The sequence below is a fragment of the Mobula birostris genome, chromosome 11 (assembly GCF_030028105.1).
Source record: "Mobula birostris isolate sMobBir1 chromosome 11, sMobBir1.hap1, whole genome shotgun sequence".
Lineage (NCBI taxonomy): Eukaryota > Metazoa > Chordata > Chondrichthyes > Myliobatiformes > Myliobatidae > Mobula > Mobula birostris.
Genome location: NC_092380.1, coordinates 31,855,564 through 31,879,960, shown reverse-complemented (window position 1 = coordinate 31,879,960; position 24,397 = coordinate 31,855,564).

The window sequence follows — 24,397 nt, the reverse complement described above, 5'->3', positions numbered from 1 at the left end:
GTGCAGATCTCTCTCACTCTCGCACAGAGTGCAGAACTCTCTCTCTCACACACAGTGCAGATCTCTCTCTCACACACACACACACACAGTGCAGATCTCTCTCTCTCTCACACACACACTGAGTGAAGATCTCTCTCTATCACACAGTGCAGATCTCTCTCACACACATAGTGCAGATCTCTCACACACAAAGTGCAGTCTCTCTCACACACAGAGTGGAGATCTCTCACTCTCACACAGAGTGCAGATCTCTCTCCCTCTCACACACAGTTCAGATCTCTCTCTCACACAGAGTGCAGATCTCTCTCACTCTCGCACAGAGTGCAGAACTCTCTCTCTCACACACACAGTGCAGATCTCTCTCACACACACACGCACACACACAGTGCAGATCTCTCTCTCTCTCACACACACAGAGTGAAGATCTCTCTCTCTCACACACACACAGTGCAGATCTCTCTCTCACACACATAGTGCAGATCTCTCACACACAAAGTGCAGTCTCTCTCACACACAGAGTGCAGATCTCTCACTCTCACACACAGTGCAGATCTCTCTCTCACACAGAGTGCAGATCTCTCTCACTCTCGCACAGAGTGCAGAACTCTCTCACACACAGTGCAGATCTCTCTCACACACAAAGTGCAGTCTCTCTCACACACAGAGTGCAGATCTCTCACTCTCACACACAGTGCAGATCTCTCTCCCTCTCGCACACACACACACACAGAGTGCAGATCTCTCTCTCACTCTCACACAGAGTGCAGATCTCTCTCTCTCTCACACACACACACACACACACAGTGGAGATCTCTCTCTCTCTCTCACACACACACACAGAGTGAAGATCTCCCTCACATGGAATGTAGATCCCTCTCACACACACACACAGAGTGATCTCTCTCTCACACACACACAGTGAAGATCTCTCTCTCTCACACACACACACAGTGAAGCTCTCTCTCACACAGAGTGTCGATCTCTCTCTGACATTCACACGTACATGAACCATAGACTGACGTGCATGCAGATATGCCTCTCCTAGTATTAGTACCTGAACAACCCACATACATTTGTGTGTGTTTTGTATGTGTGTGTCTCCGTGTGCATGTATGTGGCTAAAGCAGTTCCCTTGAAGACATATAAAAATTGAAAAATAAACAAAAACAACTCTGCAGATACTGGAAATCTGAAATAAAAATGGAAAATCAAGAACAGCACTGTGAGTGGGCGTGTATGTCACTGAGAGTGGCTGCCCGGTGGACAGGATAGCAAAAGAAGATGTAAGCCATACTTGCCTTCATCAGTCAAGACTGTGGCCTGGATTGAAGAGATCAGCTATAAGGGTTGCCAGAGGCTAAGAGGTGATCTGATATACATATATAAAATTAGGAGAGGTATAGATAGGAAAGGTCATCAGAGTCATTCTGCAGAAAGGTGGAAATGTCAAATATTAGAGGGTATAGGTTTAAAGTGAAGAGGCAAAGCTGAAAGATTTATGAGATACATTTTTCTGACACAGTAAGTTCCTAGGAGGTGCTGCCAGGAGATGTGGCATAAGTGGAGAAGATAACAATGTTCAGGAACCATTGACAGGACTGAGCAAAAGCCTACACACATAAATATAGATAGATGGCCAAGACTTTTGCACAGTACTGTATCTGTCAAGCAACACACAAAATGATGAAGGAACTCAGCGGCCGGGCAGCATCTATGGAAAATTGTACAGGCGATGCTTCAGGCCAACACCCTTCATCACCCTTCTGCTGAAGGGTCTTGGCCAGAAATGACGACTGTTTACTCCTTTCCAGATGCTGCTGGCCTACTGAGTTCCTCCAGCATTTTGTGTGTGTTGCTTTGGATTTCCAGCATCTGCAGATTTTCTCTTGTTTGTGATTATATCTGTCAAAACGGATCAGAGAGTGAGTTTGCAAATCTGTCAGGAGCAAAGGATGTTGGGAATGGCAAAGGTGGAGCGCTGCAGGAGGGGTGTGGGGCAGACGGCAGAGAGGGAGTTCCAGGGTCACTGTGCATGTTCTTGTATGTGTCTCTGTGTGTGTGTTTGATTGTGTGTGTTGTAGTATGTGTTTTGGGGGGCAGACACACAGAGCCCTGATATAACAAATAAGGTCATTTGATTCCAAGCAACTGATTTATTGATCATTGCAAAAGGTCTCTGGTGTTTCTCACTCCCTCGCCTTTCCTTTACCTTTTTTACAACCACGAGCCACCAACTGTGCCCCCTTCCACCTCTCACTCGACAACAGAGCCCCATATCAGAATCAGGTATATCATCACTCACATATGTCATGAAGTTTAGTTTTATTTTCTAGCAGCAGTACAGTATAATACACAAAATTATTACAGTACTGTGCAAATGTCTAAGGAACCACAGCGATATACACTGTATGTACCAAAGTTTTTTTGCATAATACTGTGGGTGATGCAAGGACAGTCAGTAAACAGTGGGAGATCGACAGGATACAGGGACAGTCAGCGAACAGTGCGATATAGACCTGGTGCAGAGACAGTCAGTGAACAGTGGGATATGGACAGGGTGCAGGGACAGTCAGTGAACAGTGGGATATAGACAGGGTGCAGGGACAGTCAGTGAACAGCGGGATACAGACAGGGTACAAGGAGAGTCAGTGAACAGTGGGATATAGACGGTGCAGGCACAGTCAGTGAACAGTGGGATATGGACAGGGTGCAGGGCCAGTCAGTGAACAGAGGGATATGGACAGGGTGCAGGGACAGTCAGTGAACAATCGGATATGGACAGGGAGCAGGGACAGTCAGTGAACAGTGGGATATGGACATGGTGGAGGGACAGTCAGTAAACAGTGGGATATGGACAGGGTGCAGAGACAGTCAGTAAACAGTGGGATATAGACAGGGTGCAGGGACAGTCAGTGAACAGTGGGATATGGACAGGGTGGAGGGACAGTCAATAAACAGTGGGATATAGACAGGGTGCAGGGACAATCAGTGAACAGTGGGACATCGAATGGGAAAGGGAAAGTCAGTGAACAGTGGGCTATAGACAGGGAGCAGGGACAGTCAGTGTACAGTGGGATATGGACAGGGTGGAGGGAAAGTCAGTGAACAGTGGAATTTTGACAGGGTGCAGGGACAGTCAGTGAACTGTGAGATATGGACAGGTTGCAGGGACAGTCAGTGAACAGTGGGATATAGACAGGGTACAAGGAGAGTCAGTGAACAGTGGGATATAGACGGTGCAGGCACAGTCGGTGAACAGTGGGATAAGGACAGTGGGAAAGCGGACAGTCAGTAAACAGTGGGATATCGAATGGGAAAGGGACAGTCAGTGAACAGTGGAATATAGACAGGGTACAGGGACAGTCAGTGAACAGTGGGATATAAACAGGGAGCAGGGACAGTCAGTGAACAGTGGGATATAGACAGGGAGCAGGGACAGTCAGTGAACAGTGGGATATGGACAGGGTGCAGGGCCAGTCAGTGAACAGTGGGATATGGACAGGGTGCAGGGCCAGTCAGTGAACAGTGGGATACAGACAAGGTACAAGGAGAGTCAGTGAACAGTGGGATATAGACGGTGCAGGCACAGTCAGTGAACAGTGGGATATGGACAGAGTGCAGGGACAGTAAGTGAACAGTGGGATATAGACAGGGTGCAGGGCCAGTCAGTGAACAGTAGGATATGGACAGGGTAGAGGGACAGTCAGTAAACAGTGGGATATAGACAGGGTGCAGGAACAATCAGTGAACAGTGGGAGCTCGAATGGGAAAGGGACAGTCAGTGAACAGTGGGCTATAGACAGGGAGCAGGGACAGTCAGTGAACAGTGGGATATGGACAGGGTGGAGAGAAACTCAGTTAACAATGGGATATAGACAGGGAGCAGGGACAGTCAGTGAACAATGGGATATAGACCAGGTGCAGGGACAGTCAGTGAACAGTGGGATATAGACAGGGTACAGGGACAGTCAGTAAACAGTGGGATATGGACATTGTGCAGTGAGAGTCAGTAAACAGTGGGATATCGAATGGGAAAGGGACACTCAGTGAACAGTGGAATATACGCAGGGTACAGGGACAGTCAGTAAACAGTGGGATATGGACAGAGTGCAGGGACAGTCAGTAAACAGTGGGATATGGACAGGGTGGAGGAAAAGTCAGTGAACAGTGGGATATAGACCAAGTGCAGGGACAGTCAGTGAACAGTGGGATATAGACCAAGTGCAGGGACAGTCAGTGAACAGTGGGATATAGACGGTGCAGGGACAGTCAGTGAACAGTGAGATATAGACAGAGTGCAGGGACAGTCAGTGAACAGTGGGATATGGACAGGGTGCAGGGACAGTCAGTGAACAGTGGGATATGGACAGGGTGCAGGGACAGTCAGTGAACAGTGGGATATGGACAGGGTGCAGGGACAGTCAGTGAACAGTGGGATATCGAATGGGAAAGGGACAATCAGTGAACAGTAAGATATGGACAGGGTGCAGGGACAGTCTGTGAACAGTGGGAGATAGACAGGGAGTAGGGACAGTCAGTCAACAGTGAGATATGGACAGTTTGCAGGGCCAGTCAGTGAACAGTGCGATATAGACAGGGTACATGGACAGTCAGTGAACAGTGGGATATAGACAGGGTGCAGGGGCATTCAGTGAATAGTGGGATATAGACAGGGAGCAGGGCCAGTCTGTGAACTGTTGGATATGGACATGGTGGAGGGACAGTTAGTAAACAGTGGGATATAGACAGGGTGCAGGGACAGTCAGTGTACAGTGCGATATGGACAGGGTGGAGGGTCAGTCAGTGAACAGTGGGATATGGAAAGGGTGCAGGGCCAGTCAGTGAACAGTGGGATATAGACAGGGAGCTGGGACAGACAGTGAACAGTGAGATATGGACAGTGTGCAGGGCCAGTCAGTGAACAGTGCGATATAAACAGGGTACAGGGTCCTTCAGTGAACAGTGGGATATGGACAGGGTACAGGGACAGTCAGTGAATAGTGGAATATAGACAGGGAGCAGGGACAGTCAGTGAACAGTGAGGTGGACAGGGTGCAGGGCCAGTCATGAACAGTGGGATATAGACAGGGTACAGGGACATTCAGTGAACAGTGGGATATAGACAGGGAGCAGGGACAGTCAGTGAACAGTGGGATATAGACAGGGTACAGGGACAGTCAGTGAACAGTGGGATATAGACATGGAGCAGGGACAGTCAGTGAACAGTGGGTTAGGGACAGGGTGGAGGGACAGTCAGTAAACAGTGGGATATGGACAGGGTGGAGGGACAGTCAGTGAACAGTGGGATATGGACAGGGTGCAGGGACAGTCAGTGAAAAGTGAGATATAGACATGGAGCAGGGACAGTCAGTGAACAGTGGGATATAGACCTGGTGCAGGGCCAGTCATGAACAGTGCGATATAGACAGGGTACGTGGACAGTCAGTGAACAGTGGGATATAGACCGGGTGCAGGGGCAATCAGTGAATACTGGGATATAGACAGGGCGCAGGGCCAGTCTGTGAACTGTTGGATATGGACATGGTGGAGGGACAGTTAGTAAACAGTGGGATATAGACAGGGTGCAGGGACAGTCAGTGTACAGTGGGATATGGACAGGGTGGAGTGTCAGTCAGTAAACAGTGGGATATGGACAGGGTGCAGGGCCAGTCAGTGAACAGTGGGATATAGACAGGGAGCAGGGACAGTCAGTGAACAGTGAGATATAGACAGGGAGCAGGGACAGTCAGTGAACAGTGGGTTATGGACAGGGTGCAGGGACAGTCAGTGAGCAGTGGGATATAGACATGGAGCAGGGGCAGTCAGTGAACAGTGGGATATAGACAGCGTGGAGGGACAGTCAGTGAACAGTGGGATATGGACAGGGTGCAGGGACAGTCAGGAAAACAGTGGGATATCGAATGGGAAATGGACAGTCAGTGAACAGTGGAATATAGACAGGATACAGGGACAGTCAGTAAATAATGGGATATAGCCCAGGTACAGGGACAGTCTGTGAACAATGGGATATACACAGGGAACAGGGACAGTCAGTGAACAGTGGGATATAGACCAGGTACAGGGACAGTCAGTGAACAGTGGGATATAGACAGGGTACAAGGAGAGTCAGTGAACAGTGGGATATAGACAGGGTACAGGGACAGTCAGTAAACAGTGGGATATGGACATTGTGCAGTGAGAGTCAGTAAACAGTGGGATATCGAATGGGAAAGGGACACTCAGTGAACAGTGGAATATACGCAGGGTACAGGGACAGTCAGTAAACAGTGGGATATGGACAGAGTGCAGGGACAGTCAGTAAACAGTGGGATATGGACAGGGTGGAGGAAAAGTCAGTGAACAGTGGGATATAGACCAAGTGCAGGGACAGTCAGTGAACAGTGGGATATAGACGGTACAGGGACAGTCAGTGAACAGTGGGATATAGACAGAGTGCAGGGACAGTCAGTGAACAGTGGGATATGGACAGGGTGCAGGGACAGTCAGTGAACAGTGGGATATGGACAGGGTGCAGGGACAGTCAGTGAACAGTGGGATATGGACAGGGTTCAGGGACATCAGTGAACAGTGGGATATAGACAGGGTGCAGGGACAGTCAGTGAACAGTGGGATATCGAATGGGAAAGGGACAGTCAGTGAACAGTAAGATATGGACAGGGTGCAGGGACAGTCTGTGAACAGTGGGAGATAGACAGGGAGTAGGGACAGTCAGTCAACAGTGAGATATGGACAGTTTGCAGGGCCAGTCAGTGAACAGTGCGATATAGACAGGGTACATGGACAGTCAGTGAACAGTGGGATATAGACAGGGTGCAGGGGCATTCAGTGAATAGTGGGATATAGACAGGGAGCAGGGCCAGTCTGTGAACTGTTGGATATGGACATGGTGGAGGGACAGTTAGTAAACAGTGGGATATAGACAGGGTGCAGGGACAGTCAGTGTACAGTGCGATATGGACAGGGTGGAGGGTCAGTCAGTGAACAGTGGGATATGGAAAGGGTGCAGGGCCAGTCAGTGAACAGTGGGATATAGACAGGGAGCAGGGACAGAGAGTGAACAGTGAGATATGGACAGTGTGCAGGGCCAGTCAGTGAACAGTGCGATATAAACAGGGTACAGGGACATTCAGTGAACAGTGGGATATAGACAGGGAGCAGGGACAGTCAGTGAACAGTGGGATATAGACAGGGTACAGGGACAGTCAGTGAACAGTGGGATATAGACATAGAGCAGGGACAGTCAGTGAACAGTGAGTTAGGGACAGGGTGGAGGGACAGTCAGTAAACAGTGGGATATGGACAGGGTGGAGGGACAGTCAGTGAACAGTGGGATATAGACCTAGTGCAGGGCCAGTCATGAACAGTGCGATATAGACAGGGTACGTGGACAGTCAGTGAACAGTGGGATATAGACAGGGTGCAGGGGCAATCAGTGAATACTGGGATATAGACAGGGAGCAGGGCCAGTCTGTGAACTGTTGGATATGGACATGGTGGAGGGACAGTTAGTAAACAGTGGGATATAGACAGGGTGCAGGGACAGTCAGTGTACAGTGGGATATGGCCAGGGTGGAGTGTCAGTCAGTAAACAGTGGGATATGGACAGGGAGCAGGGACAGTCAGTGAACATTGAGATATGGACAGGGTGCGGGGCCAGTCAGTTAACAGTAGGACATAAGCAGTGTACAAGGAAAGTCAGTGAACAGTGGGATATGGATAGGGAGCAGGGCCAGTCAGTGAACAGTGGGATATCGAATGGGAAAGGGTCAGTCAGTGAACTGTGGTCTATAGACAGGGATCAGGGACAGTCAGTGAATAGTGGGATAGTGACATGGAGCAGAGACAGTCAGTCGACAATGCGGTATGGACAGGGAGGAGGGAAAGTTAGTGAATAGTGGGATATAGACAGGGTGCAGGGACAGTCAGTGAAAAGTGGGATATAGGTCAGGTGCAGGGACAGTTAGTGAACAGTGGGATATAGACGGTACAGGGACAGTCAGTGAACAGTGAGATATGGACAGGGTGCAGGGCCAGTCATGAACAGTGGGATATAGACAGGGAGCAGGGACAGTCAGTGAACAGTGGGATATAGACATGGAGCAGGGACAGTCACTGAACAGTGGGTTATGGACAGGGTGGAGGGACAGTCAATGAACAGTGGGATATAGACCAGGTGCAGGGACAGTCAGTGAAAAGTGAGATATGGACAGGGTGCCGGGCCAGTCAGTGAACAGTGGGATATAGACAGGGTACAAGGAGAGTCAGTGAACAGTGGGATATGGACAGGTTGGAGGGACAGTCAGTGAACAGTGGGATATAGACGGTGCAAGCACAGTCAGTGAACAGTCGGATATAAACAGGGTGCAGGGACCTTCAGTGAACAGTGGGATATAGACAGGGTACAGGGACAGTCAGTGAATAGTGAGATATAGACAGGGAGCAGGGACAGTCAGTGAACAGTGAGATATGGACAGGGTGCAGAGCCAGTCATGAACAGTGGGATATAGACAGGGTACAGGGACAGTCAGTGAACAGTGGGATATAGACAGGGAGCAGGGACAGTCAGTGAACAGTGGGATATAGACAGGGAGCAGGGACAGTCAGTGAACAGTGGGATATGGACAGGTTACAGGGACAGTCAGTGAACAGTGGGATATAGACATGGAGCAGGGACAGTCAGTGAACAGTGGGATATGGACAGGGTGGAGGGACAATCAGTGAACAGTTGGATATGGACAGGGTGGAGGGACAGTCTGTAAACAGTGGGATATTGAATGGGAAATGGACAGTCAGTGAACAGTGGAATACAGACAGGATACAGGGACAGTCAGTAAATAATGGGATATAGCCCAGGTACAGGGACAGTCTGTGAACAATGGGATATAGACATGGTACAGGGACAGTCAGTGAACAGTGGGATATAAACCAGGTACAGGGACAGTCAGTGAACAGTGGGATATAGACAGGGTGCAGGGACAGTCAGTAAACAGTGGGATATCGAATGGGAAAGGGATAGTCAGTGAACAGTGAGATATGGACAGGGTGGAGGGACAGTCAGTGAACAGTGGGCTATAGACAGGGTGCAGGGACAGTCAGTGAACAGTGGGATATAGACAGGGTGCAGGGACAGTCAGTGAAAAGTGGGATATAGGTCAGGTGCAGGGCCAGTCAGTGAACAGTGGGATATAGACAGGATACAGGGACAGTCAATAACCAATGGGATATAGACCAGGTACAGGGACAGTCAGTAAACAGTGGGATATAAACGGCGTGCAGGGACAGTCAGTGAACAGTGGGATATCGAATGGGAAAGGGACAGTCAGTGAACAGTGAGATATGGACAGGGTGCAGGGACAGTCTGTGAACAGTGGGAGATAGACAGGGTGCAGGGACAGTCAGTGAACAGTGGGAGATAGACAGGGTGCAGGGACAGTCAGTGAACAGTGGGATATGGACAGGGTGGAGGGACAGTCAGTGAACAGTGGGATATAGACAGGGTACAGGGACAGTCAGTAAATAATGGGATATAGCCCAGGTACAGGGACATTCAGTGAACAGTGGGATATAGACAGGGAGCAGGGACAGTCAGTGAACAGTGGGATATAGACAGGGTACAGGGACAGTCAGTGAACAGTGGGATATAGACATGGAGCAGGGACAGTCAGTGAACAGTGGGTTATGGACAGGGTGGAGGGACAGTCAGTGAACAGTGGGATATGGACATGGTGGAGGGACAGTCAGTGAACAGTGTGATATAGACCAGGTGCAGGGACAGGCAGTGAAAAGTGAGATATGGACAGGGTGCAGGGACAGTCATTAAACAGTGGGATATCGAATGGGAAATGGACAGTCAGTGAACAGTGGAATATAGACAGGATACAGGGACAGTCAGTAAACAATGGGATATAGACCAGGTACAGGGACAGTCTGTGAACAATGGGATATAGACAGGGTACAGGGACAGTCAGTGAACAGTGGGATATAGACCAGGTACAGGGACAGTCAGTGAACAGTGGGATATGGACAGGGTGGAGGGACAGTCAGTAAACAGTGGTATATGGACAGGGTGCAGGGCCAGTCAGTGAACAGTGGGATATAGACAGGGAGCAGGGATGGTCAGTGAGCATTGAGATATAGACAGGGTGCAGGGCCAGTCAGTTAACAGTAGGACATAAGCAGTGTACAAGGAAAGTCAGTGAATAGTGGGATATGGATAGGGAGCAGGGTCAGTCAGTGAACAGTGGGATATGGACTTGGTGGAGGGATAGTCAGTAAACAGTGTGATATAGACAGGGTGCAGGGACAATCAGTGAACAGTGGGATATCGAATGGGAAAGGGTCAGTCAGTGAACTGTGGTCTATGGACAGGGATCAGGGACAGTCAGTGAATAGTGGGATAGTGACATGGAGCAGGGACAGTCAGTCGACAGTGCGGTATGGACAGGGAGGAGGGAAAGTCAGTGAACAGTGGGATATAGACAGGGTGCAGGGACAGTCAGTGAAAAGTGGGATATAGGTCAGGTGCAGGGCCAGTCATGAACAGTGGGATATAGACAGGGAGCAGGGACAGTTAGTGAACTGTGTGATTTGGACAGGGTGCAGGGCCAGTCAGTGAACAGTGGGATATAGACAGGGTACAGGGACAGTCAGTGAATAGTGGGATATAGACAGGGAGCATGGACAGTCAGTGAACAGTGAGATATGGACAGGGTGCAGGGCCAGTCATGAACAGTGGGATATAGACAGGGAGCAGGGACAGTCAGTGAAAAGTGAGATATGGACAGGGTGCCGGGCCAGTCAGTGAACAGTGAGATATTGACAGGGTGCAGGGACAGTCAGTGAACAGTGGGATATAGACAGGGTACAAGGAGAGTCAGTGAACAGTGGGATATGGACAGGTTGGAGGGACAGTCAGTGAACAGTGGGATATAGACGGTGCAAGCACAGTCAGTGAACAGTCGGATATAAACAGGGTGCAGGGACCTTCAGTGAACAGTGGGATATAGACAGGGTACAGGGGCAGTCAGTGAATAGTGAGATATAGACAGGGAGCAGGGACAGTCAGTGAACAGTGAGATATGGACAGGGTGCAGAGCCAGTCATGAACAGTGGGATATAGACAGGGTACAGGGACAGTCGGTAAACATTGGGATATAGACAGGATGCAGGGACAGTCATGAACAGTGGGATATAGACAGGGTACAGGGACAGTCAGTGAACAGTGGGATATAGACCAGGTACAGGGACAGTCAGTGAACAGTGGGATATAGACATGGAGCAGGGACAGTCAGTGAACAGTGGGATATGGACAGGTTACAGGGACAGTCAGTGAAAAGTGGGATATAGACATGGAGCAGGGACAGTCAGTGAACAGTGGGATATGGACAGAGTGGAGGGACAATCAGTGAACAGTTGGATATGGACAGGGTGGAGGGACAGTCATTGACCAGTGGGATATAGACCAGGTGCAGGGACAGTCAGTGAAAATTGAGATATGGACAGGGTGCAGGGCCAGTCAGTGAACAGTCGGCTATAGACAGGGTACAAGGAGAGTCAGTGGACAGTGGGATATGGACAGGGTGCAGGGACAGTCAGTGTACAGTTGAAATAGACCTGTTGCAGGCCAACTGGCTTAATTGGTATTGGCATCATTGTCAGCACAGACATGGGTGGTTCACGGACGTGACTCTGTGCTGTACTCTTCTATGTTTTTTCTCTCAGTTGGGCAGCATCTGGAAAGAGTGAGACAGATTTAATCTTTCAGATCAGGTACTGAAGGGTCTGACATGATATGTTACATTCTGTTTCTCTGTCCACAGATCAAAGTTCAAAGTTGATTTATTATCAAGGTACATAAATGTCACCAAAATTGTTTATTTACATATACATTATATGTTCACTTCCTTGCCAGCACAAGCAGTAAATTGAAGAAACACAATAGAATCAGTGAGAGAGCGTTCCCAACAGGACGGACTAACAACCAACATGCAAGAGATTCAAGATTCATTTGTTATCAAAGAATTTATGGATTATACAACCTTAAGATTTGCTTGTTCACAGGTAACCACAAAGCAAGAAACCTGAAGGAAGAATTGAAGACCAACTAAATAAAGAAAAAAAAATAAAAGACCAACACTCGATGTGCAAGGAAAAGAAAAAGATACAAATAATGCCAACGATTGAAGTGAACAACAGCATTCCAAACCAAAATCGATTTCTCAGATCTGAACGCTGGAGCAGCCCAAAACCTCATTTATCAGTTCATCATATTAGCGTGAATGGAGCACAGCCGCCGGGACAGTATTCATAACCTCAGTACCATGGAGAATGAGTGAAATTGACTCTTGTGCCGACCGACACCCTGTATTTTCAGTCTATCTGGGCCTGTGTTTAAATTGACCTAACAACAGAATAGCAAAAGGCTCCGTGCCCTTGAGATAGGAGTGAAGATCACGGAGAGTGAGGGAAATCAGCTCTCGCCTCCGATCTGGGCCGGCGTTTAAATTGCCTAAACAGCGAAATGTACCTCGTACTAGGACCCTGGCACCAGGCCTTGGCCATGCTGCCCAGCAACTTGCTCCGGGCCCAGATTCCGTCGCCCAGCCTGAATCTGTTCTCAAGCTCCTCAAATCTATTCGGTGTCCAGAGCAATCCAATCTTGCACCTGGGCCAGTTGAATGAGCATCAGAACCTCTTCACCCAGGTCCCAACTCCCTTCGGCGCCCAGAGTGATCCACCCTCACTTCTTGCCCAGCTGTATGGGCAAAATCCAACCATGATGATTCTGCAACAAACCATCTTGGCTCATCCCCCGAAATCACTTCGCCATTGCTCGTCCCTTCACTGTTTGTGGTGATAAATGAACATAATTTACCAGAGGAAAGGTATTTTTAGTGATGTTTTTAGTTAGATTTCTTCTCTTTTTGACTACCAGAAACTGTCACACACATTCAGTCGGTAGTGCCCTCTTAACCAAAAGACAACAGATTGTGGAAGTACAAAAGCAAAAAAAAAGATAATAAATAAATAATTAAGAAATAAATATGGAGAACCTGAGATGAAGAGTCCTTTAAAGTGAGTCCATAGGTGTGGGAACATTTCAATGATGTGGTGAGTGAAGTTATCTCCTCTGGTTCAAAGTTCTGGTGGATGAGGGGTAATAATTGTTCCTGAACCTGGTGGTGTCGGTCCTGAGGCTCCTGTACCTTCTTCCTGATGGCAGCAGTGAGATGAGAGCATGACTTGGGTGGTGGGGGTCCTTGATGATGGATGCCTCTTTTTTGCAACAGTGCTCCGTATAGATGTGTTCAAAGGTGGGAAAGACTTCACCTGTGATGGACTAGACCATATCCACTACTTTTTGTAGAATTTTCTGTTCAAGGGCGTTGGTGTTTCCATACCAGTCTGTGATGCAACCAGTCAATCTACACATCTATAGATGTTTGTCAATGTTTTAGATGCCATGCTGAATCTTTGCAAACTCCTAAAGAAGTAGAGGTGCTGCTGTGCTTTCTTCATAATTGCAATTATGTGTTGGGCCCAGGTCGGGTCTCTGAAATGATACAGCAAGGAATTTAAAGTTGCTGACCCTCCCCACTTTGGATACCCCAGTGAGGTCCGGCTCATGGACCTCTGGGTTCTTCCTCCTGAAATTAATAATCAGCTCCTTAGTTTTGCTGACTTTGAGTGAGAGATTGTTGTGGCATCACTCAGCCAGACTTGCAAACTGCCTTTTATATGCTGATTCATCACCGCCTTTGATTTGGCCAATGACAGCAAATTTAAATATGACATTGGAGCTGTGCTTAGCCTCACAGTCATAAGTGTAAAGTGAGTAGAGCAGGGGGCTAAGCGCATAGCCTCGTGGTGCACCTGTATTGATGGAGATTGTGGAGGAGATATTGTTGCTAATTCGTATAGACTGGGGTTTGCAAGTGAGGAAATCGAGGATCCAATGACACAAGGTCTTGAAGCTTTTTGATTAGTTTTGAGAGGATGGTGGTATTGAATGCTGAGCTGTAGTAGATGCTGCTGGACTTAAATTCAATATAGATTGGAAATGCCCATCCATCCTCCCGACCTCCCCCACCCACCCCTTGACAGCCCCTGCAACCCCTGACAAACCAGTAATTTCAGTTAGTGAGATCAGCATGAGAACATCCTTTGGGAGGGTGAACACACAGAAGCATCTGACCCAGATGGTGTATCTAGCTGGATACTGGAAATCTGTGCTGATCGTCTGGCTGAAGTATTCACTGAGCTCTGTAACCTCTCGCTCCAGTAGTCTGAGGTATCCACCTGTTTCAAGCGGGATTCAACCGTACTGGTGCCCAAAAGGAAGTGGTGACCTGCCTCAATGACTATCATCCAGTGGCACTTACATCCACTGTGGTGAAGTACTTAGAGAAGTTGGAGATGAAATATATCAACTCCTGCCTGAGGACTGACTTGGATCCACCTACCGTCACAACAGGTCAACAGGAGATGCCCTTTTAGGCTCTTCACTAAGCTCTGGAACATGTGGACAACAAAGATGCCAACATCAGGATGCTCTTCATTGACTAAACCTGAGCATTCAATACTACCATCTCCTCGAAACTAATCAGTAAACTCCAATACCTGGGCCTCGGTATCTCCCTTTGCAACTGGATTCTCGATTTCCTCACTTGTAAACCCTAGTCAGTTTGGATTGGCAACAACATCTCCTCCACAATCTCCATCTGTACAGGTGCACCACAAGGCTGTGTGCTTAGTCCCCTGCTCTACTGGCTTCTCACTTATGACTGTATGGCTAGGTACAACTCCAAAGCCATATTGAAGTTTGCTGACAACACTGTCACTGGCTGAATCAAAGATGGTGATTAATCAGCATATAGAAGGGAGACGGAAAATCTGTCTGACTTGTGCTGCAGCAACAACCTCTCACTCAAAGTCAACAAAACTAAAGAGCTAATTATTGACTACAGGAGGAAGAAACCCAAGGTCCATGAACCAGTCCTCTTTAGGGGATTGGAGGTGGTGAGGATGCATAACTTTAAATTCTTTGGTGCTATTATATCAGAGGATCTGTCCTGGGGCCAGCCTGTAAATGTCATTATAAAGAAGGCATGGCAGGACTGTACTTTCTTAGATGTTTGCGAAGATTCACCAAAAACTTTGACAAACCTCTATAGATGGACTGTATCTAATTGGTTGCATCACGGCCTGGTATGGAAACACCAAAGACCAGGAGTGGAAAAGTTTACAGAAAGCGTTGGATTTAGTCTAGTCCAGCACAGGCAAAGTCCTCCCCAGCACTGAGCACATTTACATGGAGTGCTGCCACAAGAAAGAAGCATCCATCATCACAGACCCCTACCATCTAGGCCACATTCTCTTCTTACTAATACCATCGGGCAGGAGATATAGCAGCCATCGGTTCCAGACCACCAGATTCAGGAACAGGCACATCTCGAGGTATAACTAAATATGGGAAGGATAGCGTAGGGGATAGAATGTTCCAGAGAAAGGAGAAGGTGCCAAGATAAGGAACTAATGTTGTATCCAGGTTAGCTTTGGCAGAAAATAATTACAATAACCAATGATGATTTTACATCTAATAGTATACTAACATAGAACAAAACTATTCTAAAACTGTCTTAACTTGTGTAATTGTAAGATTTCCTGTGGACGTAATGATCAATATTATAAATTGTGAAGAATTGTGATTCGAGGGAGGGTAGTGTCCGGACTGGCTCTTTGGGAGATCAGTCTGTAACTTTCCCCATAGCATGCTATGAATAAAGGGTAAAGTTTGAGAGAGTATTGCTTGTGTTATTGTGTTTGTGGTATCTGCGCTCTTGCATCGGGTTGATCTGCCTTGACACCATGACAGCCCACAGGCAATGGGTGATAGTTTGTGATGAGCTGCCTCTCACCAACTTCACAGATCATGTGCTTGTGTGTGTGACCATCTGCAGGACAGTATGAATTATTCTTTGTATGTGTGTGTGTGTCTGTGTGTTTGAACATCAGCACACATTTCTCTGTCATTCTTTGAGTATGCACGTCCAGGTCTCTGTGGAGGTGTACATTTCGGGTCCTTTTGCAGTTGTGGAAAAATGAATTAAATTTGAACGTTCAACTCGAAGTACATTCTTGAGAAGAGGTGTGCTGCTGTTACCAAGAACAGTGTTAGACCACAGGCAGTGAGCGATGGAGATTGTGATAAGATAACACGTGTCTGGACTTTGTACTGACTGTTTTCTCATGACTCTCTGCCTAAAAAAAAATTCCTCCTTACCTCTGTTCTAAAAAATCGCCCCTCAATTTTGAGGCTGAGCCCTCTAGTTCTGGATAGCCCCACCACAGGAAACATTCTCTCTACATTCACCCTAGTCCTTACAAAATTCAATAGGTGTTCAGTGCCCTAGGTGAAAGATGTGAAAAATCTTCAGGGAAGCAATTTCCTCATCAAAACCTTTTTACAGATGTTCCACCTTAGTAACAAACCTTTTTTGAGAAGGCTTCACATCAGAAGATCGCTTGTTCATTCATTTTGTGTCGTGTCGTATGACATGGGCAATCCATGACTATGATTGTTCTTGGCAGATTTTTCTACAGAAGTGCTTTGCCGTTGTCTTCTTCTGGGCAGTGTCTTTACAAGCTGGGTGACCACAGCCATTTTCAATACACTTCAGAGACTGCCTGGCGTCAGTGGTCGCGTAACCAGGAATTGTGATTTGCACCAGCTGCTCATACAATCGTTCAACATCTGCTCCCATGGCTTTGCATCACCCTGATCGGGCGGGGAGGGGGGGGGCTAAGCAGGTGCTACACCTTGCCCAAGGGTGACCTGCAGGCTAGCTGAGGGAAGGAGCACCTTACACCTCTTTTGACAGAGATGTAACTCCATCTCACAACCCTGACATCAGAAGATACTCCTGTTAAAAAATGGATCACTAATTAACAGCTACCACATTTAAAGAGGCCTCCCCACCCCATTGAAAGAAGGCTTCACTTCATCAGGGACTCTAACAGAATTCGTCTCTCCCATCAGGAATTTGTTTTAAAGAGATGACTCCCAATGAGACACCACTTTTTTTTTCAATATTTTAATTGATATATTTCACATCTACAAATAAACAATAATTAAACTAAATAGTGAAACATATCCTCATGTTTTTCACAATCATCAAAGGAAAAGAAATATAGCATTTCACATACTTCACATATTTAACAAAGAAATAAAATAAAAACACGTCAGAAAAAAACGTAGAAGCACTGAACAACACACAGCTATTTCAAAATGACTGTGCACCTTGATGTCCAAGAAACCCCAATAAAGGTTTCTACACATTTTCAAATTCTCCTGCCCTACCTCTGGTTATGTAAGTCAGTCTCTCCAATACAATACAAGATGCCATCTCCTTCACCCACACATGTATCGAAGGTATATCCATTTTTCTCCAAGATATAGCTATCATCCTCCTGGCCTGCAGAAGTCCAAAGTCAATTAAAATTGACTGTTTTGAACTAACAGTAAAATTCTTTGGATACATACCTAGTACATACATTTTTGCTTGGTGAGGCATCTTTACTCCAACAATCTCAGATATAGTCTGAACAACTGTTTTCCAGTACAGGGGAGATCTGTACACTAACCAGTGTCTCTCAATTTCTCTCTCTCAAGGGGAGATCTGTACACTGACCAGTGTCTCTCAGAGGGAGATCTGTACACTGACCGATGTCTTTCTGTCCCTCTCTCTCAGAGGGAGATCCGTACACTGACCGATGTCTCTCTGTTCCTCTCTCTTGGTGGGAGATTTGTACACTGTCTCTCACTCAGTTCCTCTCTCCCAGGAGGGAGTTCTGTACACTGATCAGTGTCTCTCAGTTTTCTTTCTCTCTCTCACGGTGAGATCTGTACACTGACTGGTGTCTCTCAGGGGGAGATCTGTACACTGACCGGTGTCTCTCTGTCCCTCTCTCTCAGGGGGAGATCTGTACACTGACCGATGTCTCTCTGTCCCTGTCTTTCAGGGGGAGATCTGTACACTGACCGATGTCTCTCTGTGCCCTTCTCTTGGTGGGAGATCTGTACACTGACCATTATCTCTCTATCCCTCTCTATCAGAGGGAGATTTGTACACTGACTGGTGTCTCTCAGTCCCTCTCTCTCTCAGGGGGGGATCTGTACTCTGACCAGTATCTCTCAGTCCATCTCTCTCAGGGGGAGATCTGTACACTGACCGGTGTCTCTCAGTCCCTCTCTCTCAGAGGGGGATTTGTACACTGACTGGTGTTTCTCAGTCCCTCTCTCTCAGAGGGGGATTTGTACACTGACTGGTGTCTCTCAGTCCCTCTGTCTCAGGGGGAGATCTGTACACTGACACGTGTCTCTCTGTCCCTCTCTCCCAGAGGGAGATCCGTACACTGACCGATATCTCTCTGTTCCTCTCTCTTGGTGGGAGATTTGTACACCGACCATTGTCTCTCTATCCCTCTCTCTCAAAGGGGGATTTGTACACTGACTGGTGTTTCTCTGTCCCTCTCTGTCAGTAGGAGACCTGTGCATGGGCAGTCTCATTTCCTCCCCTTCTCTGATTTTATTTATAACTCTTCTGGTGTCATTTTGCAACTTTTGTGACACCTATTCTGCTAACCTCGGACTCTGCATTATCACCAGATAATTTCACATCTTGTGTTCCCTCCCTCCACATTGCCACTGACTCTGATGCCATTTATTTTGAGGCTGTGGAAGTTGCTCTTCTATCACGAACAAGCGAAAATCTGCAGATGCTGGAAATCCAAGCAACACACACAAAATGCTGGAGGAACTCAACAAGCCAGGCAGCTTCTAGGGAAAAGGGTAAACAGTTGACGTTTCAGGCTGAGACCCTTCGGCAGGACTGGGAAAAAAAAGCTGAGGAGTAGATTTAAAAGGTGGGGTCAGGGGACAGAGGAACACAAGGTGGTGAGTGAAACCAGGAGGGGGAGGAATAAAGTAAAGAGCTGGGAAGTTGATCAGTGAAAGAGATACAGGGCTGGAGAAGGAGGAATCTCATTGGAGAGGACAGAAGGCTATGGAAGAAAGGAGAGGGAAGATGAGCACCAGAGGGAAGTGATGGGCAGGCAAGGAGATAAGGTGAGTGAGGGCAAAGGAGATGGGGAAAGGTGATGGAAGTGGGAGGGCCATTACTGGAAGTTTGAGAAATTGATGTTCATGCCGTCAGGTTGGAGGCTGCACAGTTGGAATATAAGGTGTTGCTCCTCCAACCTGAGTGTGGCCTCATGCGACAGTATTGACCGTGGACTGACATATCAGAATGGGAATGGGAAGCAGAATTAAAATGGTGGCCACTGGGAGATCTTGCTTCCTTGGCTTGACAAAGAATAGGTGCTCGGTGAAGCGGTCTCCCAATCTTCGTCAGGTCTCACCGATACACAGGAGGCCACACCGGAAGCACCAGATACAGTATATGACCCCAACAGACTCACAGAAAATGTCGCCTCTCCTGGAAGGACTGTTTGGGGCCCTGAATGGGTCCGTTCTGGCACTTAGCCTTGCAAACAGAACAAGTGCTACTCCCCCTCCCTCACTACTGTTCTTTCTTCCATGGCCTTCTGTCTTCTCCTCTGAAATTCCCCTTCTCCAGCCCTGTATCTCTCACAAATCAAGTTCCCAGCTCTTTACTTCACCCATCCCCTTCCTGGTTTCACCTATCACCTTGTCTTTCTCCCTCTCCTCGCTGCATCTTTTAAATCTACCCCTCATTTCCTTTTCTCTTGACCTGCTGAAGGGTCTCGGAAATATTGACTATACTTTACTTTATACTTTATACTTTATTGTCGCCAAACAATTGGTACTAGAACGTACGATCATCACAGCGATATTTGACTCTGCGCTTCACACTCCCTGGATTACAAATATTAAATATTATAAATATTAAAAATAGTTAAAATTAGTAAATATTAAAAATTTAAATTAGAAATCATAAATAGAAAATAGAAAAATGGGAAGTAAGGTAGTGCAAAAAAACCGAGAGGCAGGTCCGGATATTTGGAGGGTATGGCCCAGATCTGGGTCAGGATCCGTTCAGCAGTCTTATCACAGTTGGAAAGAAGCTGTTCCCAAATCTGGCCGTATGAGTCTTCAAGCTCCTGAACCTTCTCCCGGAGGGAAGAGGGATGAAATGTGTGTTGGCTGGGTGGGTCGTGTCCTTGATTATCCCGGCTGCTCTGCTCCGACAGCGTGCAGTGTAAAGTGAGTCCACGGACGGAAGATTGGTTTGTGTGATGTGCTGCGCCGTGTTCATGATCTTCTGCAGCTTCTTTCAGTCTTGGACAGGACAACTTCCATACCAGGTTGTGATGCACCCTAGAAGAATGCTTTCTACGGAGCATCTATAAAGATTAGTGAGGGTTTTAGGGGACAGGCCAAATTTCTTTAGTTTTCTCAGGAAGTAGAGGCGCTGGTGGGCCTTCTTGGCAGTGGATTCTGCTTGGTTGGACCAAATCAGGTCATTTGTGATATTGACCCCGAGGAACTTAAAGCTTTTGACCTATTCCATTTGCGCACCACCGATGTGAATTGGGTCGTGTGGTCCACTACTCCTTCGCACCATGCCACCAGGTTCTTAATTTCCTCTCTGTACTCAAACTCATCATTACCCGAGATATGGCCTACAATTGTTGTGTCATCAGCAAACTTATATATTGAGTTTGATGGAAACTTGGCTACACAATCATGGGTGTACAGTGAGTACAGCAGGGGGCTGAGTACACAGCCTTGTGAGGCACCAGTGCTCAGAGTGATTGTAGAGGAGAGCTTGTCCCCTATTTTTACAGCCTGGATCCTGTCTGTGAGGAAGTTGAAGATCCTCTTTTCCATAGATGCTGCCTGACCTGCTGAGTTCCTCCAGCACTTTGTGCATGTTGCTGTTCTGTGTTGAATTTTGTTTTAAGTTTTTCACTGATATTTGGCTTGTTCTGGGCCTAGCTCACAGGCTTCAGCCTCCTTCTTTGCTCTCACTGTGCTCACTTGTTCACCTGTTGTGTCTGGGCTTATGGGCTTGGTCTCCTCTACAGCTGACTTGTCTCCTGCCTCATTACCTGTTGGCAGTCTCCTGTCTGGGCGCACAGCTTTGGTCTACTCTTTGGCTGGCTGTCTTCTCCCTAGTAACCTGTTGGCAATCTCCTGTTTGGGCTCACAGCCATGATCTATTCACCACTGATTTTCTCCACTGCAGCCACCTCTCCTTCCCATTTTCTATCCTCTTTCTTACCCCACTCCCCATCTCCCTCCCATGCTCCATCTTTTCCTCTATAAAAGCTGAATGATGGAATTAGTGAATAATCAGTCCTAGACAGAAATTACTTGGATGGAAATGAAGGTCCTGTGATTGGTAAGTTTGCTGATGACACAGTATTGTTGCAGTAATTTCTATATCTTTGCACTGTACTGCTGCTGTAAAACACCATATTTCACAGCACGTAGTTCATATGCTGAGCTGTAGATGAAGGAGGTTGTTGAATGATGCATGGGGATATGGGGCAGCTGGAAAGTTGGTTGGAGAGGTGACAGGTTGAACTTACCCCAGACAAGTGTGATGTACACAGTCAATGGCTATGTCCTCTGGAGAGTTGAAATATAGACACATCCTGTGGGGCGCAAGTTCATAGTTCCTGAGAAGGGTAAAACAGGGAGGGAGGCTAATGAATGAAGGCATTTGACGTTCTTCCTTCATCGCCTGAAACATTAGACCATAGACCATAAGGCCATAAGATATAGGAGCAGAATTGGGCCATTTGGCCCATCGAGTCTGCTCCACCATCATGGCTGATCCAATTTTCCTCTCAGCCACAATCTCCTGCTTTCTACCTATATCCCTTCATGGTCTGACCAATCAAGAATCTATCAACCTCTGCCTTAAATATACATGAAGACTTGGCCTCCACAGCTGCCTGTGGCAAAGAATTCCACAGATTCACCACTCTCTGGCTAAAGAAATTCCTCCTCATCTCCATTCTAAAAGGACACCCCTCTATTTTAAGGCTGTGTCCTCTGGTCTTAGACTCTCCCACCACAGGAAACATCCTTTCCACATCCACCCTATCAAGGCCTTTCACCATTGGATTGGTTTCAATGAGGTCATTTTGAATTCTAGTGAATATGGGCCCAGAGCCATCAAACACTCTTCATAAGACAAGCCATTTAATCCTGGAATCAATTAGGTATACTTGTCTTCCACTAACTTCTTCCAATATACCTCTGGTTCCTTTCCCTTAACCCCCTCCACTCTAGGCCCCATTTCTCCCTTCCCCATCTGGTTCCATCCACTCTTCTCCTCCCCCATTAACTCTCATTGCACCTTCCCTACTGATCAAATTCCAGCATTGGTAGTCTTCCTGCTCCCAGTTATCACCCTCCTGGCTGTCTCCACCTTGCATCTGCCCCACTTTCCCATCTGGCTCCATCTACCTCCATCTACCGATCACTGACTCACCTCTGTCTCCCAGCTCCACTCTTCTCACATCTGGATCCATGTGCTGGTCACCTTTCACCCTTTCTCAATCCACCAATCACCTGCTGGCCCCCTGTCTCAGACCCCATTTCCCCTGCCCCCCCCCAACTTCTGTGCAGGATAACTTCCCTCTCTACTCCCAGTCCTGATGTAGGTCTCCAGTCGAAACTTTAGCAATTCCTCGTCCCCACCACCCCAACCCCCATAGATGTCACTGAGTTCCTCCTGTTGCTCCAGGTTCTAGAATCTGTGGTCTCCTGTGCCTCTACAGGACATGGGACACCATGTTGAATCTGTGTACAATACAGTATGTTGTTTAGGCATCAATCAGTTTAGTTGTGCGTAAAGTTCTGCTTGCTTACAGGAAGGATGTTGTGGCTTTAGACCATCCAACAGCACAGGAGCAGGTGTTGTGGCCCATGTTGCCATGTTAAACTAGTAACTAAATGCCTAACTAAACTAATTCCTTCGGTCTACACAATGTACATTTCCTCCATTCTCTGCACCTTCATGTACCTATCTAAATGCCTTTTAAATGCCCTGGTTGTATCTGCCTCCACCACTATATCTGGCAGCACGTTCCTGGCACCCACCCCTCTCTGTGTCAAAAAAAACATGCCCTGCACATATTTGAATTTACCCCTCCACATCTTAAACTCATGCCCTCTAGTATTATATATTTCAACTGTGAAAGAAAAATACCAGCTGTCTACCCTATCTACTGTATGACACTCATGATCTCTTAAACTCCTACAGGTTTTCCTCAGCATTCATCACTCAAGAGAAAATAACTTGAGTTTGTCCAACCTCTCCATATAGCTCAAGCCCTCTAATCCAGGTAGTATGCTGGTGGAACCTCTTCTGCATCCACGCCAGACCTCACCCCCCACACCCTTCCTGTCATGCGGTGACCAGAACTGAATGCAGTACTCCAGATGCGGCCTGACCAGAGTTTTATAAAACTGCAACATAATTTCCTGACTCCTGAACTAATAAAGGGAAGCACGATAAATTCTCAGTGGTGTTCTGAGGTGACTGTTGTGTCGCACTTGCTTTCCCCCAACTTTGAACGCCTAACAGTCAAATGCCATCTGTTCTATTTACCTGGGGAGTTTCTTCTGTAGACTTGACTGCGATTTCCATACCACCAGCGGCTGACTATAATCAAGTGCTCGCGATGCTGCATGACGCCATTTTCAAACAACAGTCTATCCCAGCACATTTCAAATCATAGTCAGGGACTTCAGTCAGGCTTGTTTGAAAACCCTGCCCAATCACCATCAGCACATCACCCGTAGCAGCAGAAGTCCCAACACACTAGACCTTTGTACATTATGACAAGGAATGCCTGTTCTTCCATGACCTGACCTCATTTCTGGAAATCTAATTATTTGGCTGTCCTTACAGGCAGAGTTTAAAGAGCAAGGCTCCAGAGACTAGGACAATAGGTGGTCGTGGGAGGTAGAGGAGCAGAAATGGGATTGCTTCGAGCCAGTGGACTGGGCCATTTTCAGGGACTCGTCTGTGGATCTGAATGAATACAGCATAGTAGTCACAGACTTTATTAAAACAGTTGTAGAAGAGCGTGTCTCCATAAAATCATTCAGAGTCTTCTCCAACCAGAAACCTGGATGAACCATGAGATCCGCAATCTGATGAGGGCAGATCAGAGGTTTTCAAGTCTGTTGACCAAGGAAGTTGCAAGAGGTCCAGGTACGATCTCCAGAAAGTCATCTCATAGGCAAAGTGGCAATTCCAGACTAAACTTGAATCAACGAAGGATGCTCAACAATTGTGGCAGGACCTGAACGCTGTCACCTCTTTCAAAGTAAAATCAAGCGACATGGGTGACAACAGGGCTTTGCTTCCAG